This window comes from Paramormyrops kingsleyae, chromosome 5, assembly GCF_048594095.1.
Source record: "Paramormyrops kingsleyae isolate MSU_618 chromosome 5, PKINGS_0.4, whole genome shotgun sequence".
Classification (NCBI taxonomy): Eukaryota; Metazoa; Chordata; class Actinopteri; order Osteoglossiformes; family Mormyridae; genus Paramormyrops; species Paramormyrops kingsleyae.
In genome coordinates, this window is record NC_132801.1 from 29,666,851 (window position 1) to 29,674,130 (window position 7,280).

Genomic DNA, 7,280 nt, shown 5'->3' on the forward strand with positions numbered 1-7,280 from the left:
CCGCCTTATCAGGCGACTCAGTGACCCTGGTAAGGTCACACTTTTCGCTCCCTGCATGCTATCCCATGGATAATGGAAACGCGTTCTTAGATATCATCGTGACAGACATCAGTGTCACTTCGCAGTTTCACTTCCTTTAAATGCACTTACCCTCGCCTCCACCTCAGCTGGAGAGACACAAATACGCTGGATGTAAATCTGGATTTTTTTAACATTAGTGCTCTATCTTGGATGCTTGGCACATCACGCTTAAGTTGGTAGACGATGTTTCAGTAGTATTCTGCAGTTCCATAGTATTCCACAGGTGCTGCATGTACAAATTCCTCTTCTGTCAGGAGAAAGAGAAAAGGCACATTGACCTGAACACCAGCTGACTAAATATGTAAATACTATTAAGCTCAATTATTTCATCTGCTGGAAAAAATGGTGCATTTAGCATTTCATCTGCACTTCACAGCATCCGTTCAAAGGAAACCCCGCAGTATTGTATTTCCATATTGAATATTTAAATATTCGCAATCACATATTTTATGTAATAATATATTATTACATATTTTACCATTTATCGTCTTATGTTATAGTTTGTAAAAGATCTAACTGATTAAGGTTTTTAAAAATTCACACTAATTATGTAATAAAGGCTGGACCCAAAACATGCATAAAAAGTCCAAAACCAGAGATGACATGTGTCACATTAGTTTTAAGGCCACTTGTTCATGGGACATCTGTGATATTTTGCAAAAATAACAAAGGTCCTGGAGATTTGTTTTAAGCCACCAATAATTTATATATGTGTGTGTGTGTGTGTGTGTGTGTTCTATTCGCTGATGTCATAACTATGATTATCTTTAAACCAACAACATATTCATATCCACGATGATAACTGTAATGTAACAGTTTATGGTTAAAGTATATGCATTGTTGTACTTATAAAACTTTACGTTCCTAGTGAAGAAAGGCAACCCGTATTGTTATATTAGTGACACTTAAAAAAACACGTCAATTGACCGACTGAGACGTTGCATAAATCAGCCTTCAGTTGAGTAACTCACTGTCCACTAGAGGGAGACATTGACTGCTGCTCGAAGGTGCTAAAGTTGCACATTTTCCATCACCAGACAAGAACACAGAAAAAAGACTAAAAAGAAACACTGAACAGTAATTCTATCTATTTGTAGCATTATTATATAATTTGCAATTATAACATAAACACAAGAAGTACTCCTGTAGAATTGTGTTTACAGAGATGAGTAGTTAACTCAAAAAGACTACAAGTTTTGCACTCAAAAGAAGTATAAAGCCATTCTTGGAATTAATGCACTTCAATATTAATTTGAATTTATACCACATAATTACTTTCAGCTTAGTGAGTTGGCAGTAGGTTGGACATTTTTTCTTTCATGACATCATATTGATCCTTCCATCCATCCGTGCATACATACATACATACATTAACCAAGACCCTATCCTAGAATGCAAAGACCATGAAGCAAGATACACCCTCGAAGTGAGAATGTTCCGACACATAGCCACTAATATAACTGATATAATTAAAGACATTACAATTGAAGTTAAACAATTACATAAATATACTTGGTAGGATTTAGTTTACAGTCTACGTTAATACAACGATAGACTTATAAATAATACAACTGGATAAAAAGCAATAAAGAAAGACCGGCAGGAGGCAGTGTTGCCTCAGCTTTCAGTGTACTTTCTCTTGCGCTCCTTCTCAGTTTCGCCTGCTTTCCCCACATTCTCCTCACGTAAAGGCATCACGAGCCGCTGTAAGTGCACGGCACCTCCTGACGGGAGGTGTCTGTGTGGGCCGCCACCGCACACTCTCTGTTGTGTTAAATTACATGTTACACGACGAAACCAACAATCGGGCAATCAGGACCTTAAATAAGGAGTGTCACAACACGGCTCTGATTGGATCGTCGCGCTGACTCGGGTTTGAGTGCGGACTCGTCCTGATTGTAACGTCGCCCAAGATGCGCTTATGTTCAGTGGTTTAACTCTGAATTGTCATCGGCGAGCCGGTTATTACGTGCAGCCGCTATTTAGGCTGTCATTTCACGCATCATCTTCTACTGCTCTCTGTCAGCTCTATCCTGAAACACAATAGACGTGTATGGCTTTGTAAAAAGGAGATCAGGCGTGCATGCCATGCATCACATCCTATAGAAAGAATGCTGTAAGTAATAACTCAGAGATGATTAATATTTTCAAAAAACGTCTTAATAATAAACGGGGTTTTAATAACTGTACTGATCTAATAGGTGCTGATGAATTAACTTCATACTTCAAATTGATTGAACGATGGAACTTTATGAATAATAGTACATCATATTCCCAAAGTGTTGCGAATAATTTTAGAAAGTCAGCTACGTTTTTAGATGCGTGGTGTAAAGCACGCCGCCACTGGACTGTAAAGCATTAGGGACGTGTTCTCTGGAGTGACGAATCACGCTTCTCTGTCTGGACAGTCTGCGTTTGGCGGTTGCCAGGAGAACGGTACTTGCCTGACTGCATTGTGCCAAGTGTAAAGTTTGGTGGGGGGGGATTATGGTTCGGGGCGGAACTAAGGGCGGAGCGGGCGTGGCCACCGCCCCAGGGCCCTCCCCTGGATCGTAGAGGCCCCTCCTCCCAGGCATAAGAGGCCCCTCCCAGATACTAAATACACACAAAGTTATACTGATATTTCTCCCAAGCTCTTGACAGCTAGAATATATTACTTATACTTTAACTTTGACTTGAGATTTTATATATCTGTCATTTTTGGTATACATTCTTACTGTAATTTTTTTTTTTTTAATCTGTAAAATCCCTATAACAAACTTAAAATATAATACATAGTAATGTTTTGAAGTCAAACTAAGCTGTTCCTTTTGTATTTAATGGTTTTCCGTTTGAGGAATTTGCAAAAAACTGCAGTGCATGATGGGTAGGATCTAATAGGCTATTATATGGCGCATGCCTTCTGTTTGTTAGCAATTTCGCCGTCTAGGCTACGTTCTTAAAAACTGCTTTTTGTTGGATATAGCCCGATTATGTGTTGTGGGCCTTTTAAAATTATTTGTTTGCAATTTTGCCAGGTAGGGTACCTTCTTTAAACTGTTAGACTACATATTTCGGGATGTTTTATTGTAGTCTTTGTAAATATGTATATAGTTTAGCCTAACCCAGCCACTTAAGGGAGCAAACCAGCTCAACTAGTTACCGGTGTTCTGACAAAACATCCTACCTATTGAGACGTGCTATCGAGCCTATCTGCACATGTGCAGTTCCACCGTCTTGGGATTAGGGTTCGGTTTTAGGGGTTAGGGTTAAGGTTAGGGTTTTAGGGGTTTTTGGGGGGTTAGGGTTAGGGTTAGGGTTAGGGTAAGAGATAGGGTTAGGGCTATCGATTAGCACTACGGTAGGATGTTTTGATAGAGTAGGACGTTTTGTCAGAACACCGGTCCGAAGCCCGTATTAATGGGGAGGGTTGGCGTCAAGAAATAAAGAGACTGTATCTTCACTGCATCACTGATGTCAAAATGTGGGAAATATGTAGTTGTATAAATAAATGCGTTAAAGTAGGTTAATGGCTATACCCGGATGCATGGACGCATTATGAGAATGAGAAAGACGGTGCGTGCACACTAATTAACCTATACCCTATTCACTTAGACTATACACTGTAATTTTTGCAACAGAAATGGATGAGATGGGCAGGCAGCTGGAGGTGGAATCTTTGTCCTTGGTAAAACTCTGACGGTCTCCACACTGGTAACAACGTTGTTTTCTAGGCATAGCCAAACAAATCTCCTCCTGTCTGAAAAGGCGTAGAAAACGCAATTTAGCCACTAAAATTTTACATTTTTTTTTGAGGGACAGTCAAATTCTCCCGTTAAGTTTTTTGTGGTCTTGCACCCACACTTTAGAACTCGTTTCAGCGACGCCACATATACGTGTGCGCGTGAGGGGGCGGCCCATCGGTGTTTTGCCCCGGGGCCTTGTGTGCATTTGTTCCGCCACTGATTATGGTGTGGGGTTGTTTTTCAGGGGTTGGGCTTGGCCCCTTAGTTCCAGTGAAATGAGCTCTTAATGCTGCAGCATTCAAAGCCATTCTGGACAACTTCATGCTCCCAACTTTGTGGGAACAGTTTGGTGACGGCCCCTTCCTGTTCCAACATGACTGTGCATCAGTGCACAAAGTAAGGTCCATAAGGACATGGATGAATGAGTCTGGTGTGGAGGAACTTGACTGGCCTGCACAGAGCCCTGACCTCAACCCGATAGAACACCTTTGGGATGAATTAGAGCGGAGACTGTGAGCCAGGCCTTATCGTCCTTCTCGTGTGTTTAAAGGCAGGTGTCCCGATAGCTTTTGGCAATGTAGTGTGAGTGTGTGTATGTATATGTAAATATATGTATATGTGTCTATATATATATATATAAATTTACAGCCAGGACTCACTATTGGCCTCCAATTTATATACCAACCAAATCGAATACGACAATAATAAGTACTTCATAATGTATAAAAAGCAATACGATTGGTTGCTGAGTGTGAAGACTAAGCTAATTTTAAAATAGCTGAAGTAGTCTGCACCTCTGCTGATTGTGCATTTTCCATAGTTTTTATATACATCAGCACTGAGACCCTGGCAAGTGGTTAGCAATACATGTCCTTTAAGAGGTGAGCGAAACTGATGAAGCAGAATGAAGAGTCCTATTTTAATTTCAGGTTTGTTTTCATAAATCAGAGCCGATATGTTTTTCTTTTTCACGGGTCTGGTGGCCTGAGTGTCATGATCCAAAGGCGAGGGAAGGCGGAAAGAACCGCCGGAGGGGACCTTATTGGTACCACAGACGGAATAGTGTAGGTCCTTATGCAGACCTGCCAGGAATTGGGGCTATGACAGGTAACAGACAGAACTGGAGAACACAGGACTGGTAAGCACAAATACATACAAGACTAATGACGGACCGACATGATTCAGGTGTTGGGGATATCATGGTTGGGGATACTGAGTAGAACACAGCTGAGAAGAATTGAGGGTTCCAGAGGGCCTGCAGCGCCCCCTCCTGGCCATACAGGAGGATAGACAGAATCGGTCGTGACACTGAGATCTGAAACCATTTTTTTTTGCTTTGCCAGCCCTCTGAACATTCAGATTGACAACCAGAAAAGTGTTCCTGTGTTTGTACCTGTAGTATTTGTAAATGTTTCTGAACCTTTCTACTGTATATGACTGAAAGTTATATGAATGAAAATATAGTGGAATGGAGAAGAACAAAGCACAGTCTTGTGAAAATCAAAACACAAGCCTGCTGTATATGCCAGTACCAGTGTCTCCAATATTTGCAGTAGCCTGAGTTTGAAAACGAATTGGTCTTCCACTAGGGGCACCCCAACCTCTGATCAAGGCGGGCCAGTATAATATTTTTCATATAACATGCTCTTTCTGTGGTTGACCCAATCAGAGAGATGGTATTCTGACACATATGCTACATAATTCTGATATGGTGCATCCATGTGTGATTTCCAGAGGTTGCATCACTACTGTTAATTGGCGAGGAGTCAACAATAACTGATGCATAAACAGATTTGGTGAAAGTGAACAGATCATGAGAGCTTAGCGGAAAGAGAGAGCGTGTTCAAATTGCTCTAATTAATAAGTTAAAAATATGTACACGTACCAGGCGAGTTAATATCTAAGATGTCCTGCAGAAAACCATAAATACATGTTGTAAGTGTAAATACTTAAATGCTATGTCATAAGCATCCACCTAATATAACATAAATATCTTCCTAAACAGCTTGTGTGTCACTTGTGGGAGGACACCAGTGTACCTACATGAATGGAAACTCCACGTACAGAACAAAAGGTGGGAATCGAACCCACAACCATGAATGTGTGAGGCCACCATTCCACCCTATAACTGTTTTACAAACAATTATCTGAAGTCTTAGCACTAATACTCCTGCAAATAGCACTATCAGTATATAAGTAATGTTACCTTGTTTAATACAGTTGTCCCTTGGTAACTGTGTGGTTCCAGCCCCCCCCCCCCCCCCCCCCCCCGTGGATACCAAAATCTGTGGATACACAAGTCCCTCATAAAATGGCATAGTACTTGTGAATAAGCTACGCACATCCTCCCGCCTGCCTTAAATCATCTCTAAATTACTTATCCCAAATACAATGTGAATGCTACATGAAGAGTTGTTATACTGTATTGTTAAGGGAATCACGACAATAGGAAAAACAAAAAGGAAATAAACTCTGCACATGTTCAGTACATATGCAGGGTATGCCAGCGCCTAGCGTCATCCGTCTGCATTCAGCGCAGCGTTTGGTGCATGGAAAATTCAAGTTTTACTTTTTGGAACATAATGATTTTTTTTTTGAAAATCTTCGAGCCACAGTTGCTTGACATGAAAGGCCGATGGCGTTACTACATGATGACAAGTCAGAATTGAGTGCTGGTGACTGCAGCTGCGAAGTTTCCAAAAACTGTCTTATGTCCAGTTCTTCAGGTTTCCTGAAGGCATTGCATTGTTTACAGGCCTTATTTTATGAAGTTCAGGTCAGGGGGGCTTTGCTATAATACCATTGTCTGCAAACAGTGGCTGGCAGAAGATAACATTTCCCCAGGACCATAGGGCAAAACATACAGACACAGGGATGGTCCCACAATGTTCAGAGGGGTATCAACATGGAAGCTTTTGTTTAGTACAGATGCTTTTATGCAATGGGGTGACAGAAAGAAGCAGGGACTATGAGACTGTGGTGGGAGGTGATTTATATGAGCACCTGGAAGCCAGTGAGCTTAATTGCTAATCACCATGGAGAAGACTGCTTTGAGAGACAGGCTTAGGTAGGAGGACACTCCAGATAAGATGTAAGGTGGTTCAATTACATGATAACCTTTCTCCTTCTCTTTTTCTGTTGTTGTTGAGGTGTACAGTAACGCCTATGTGTTTCTTTGTTGTTTAGTCACAGGGCACAGGGTGGGGGCGGGGGGGGGGGTTGTTTACACTGCTATAGCTCACATGAATGGCTGCTGGTGTCATAATTAGTCATTATTATTTGGCTTTATTAAATGGTCTTGAATGATCTTGTGTGATGCCCCATTGTGGTTTTATTTTACCTTCCGCAGTGAAATGTCGTTTGATTTAAATAAAGCTTTTGAAAGCTTTATGTTTTGTCCGCCCATGTCATCTGCTAATGCACAGAAACCTCTGTACGTTTTTGCAAAGATGAAATGGCCGGAAATGGTTTTAC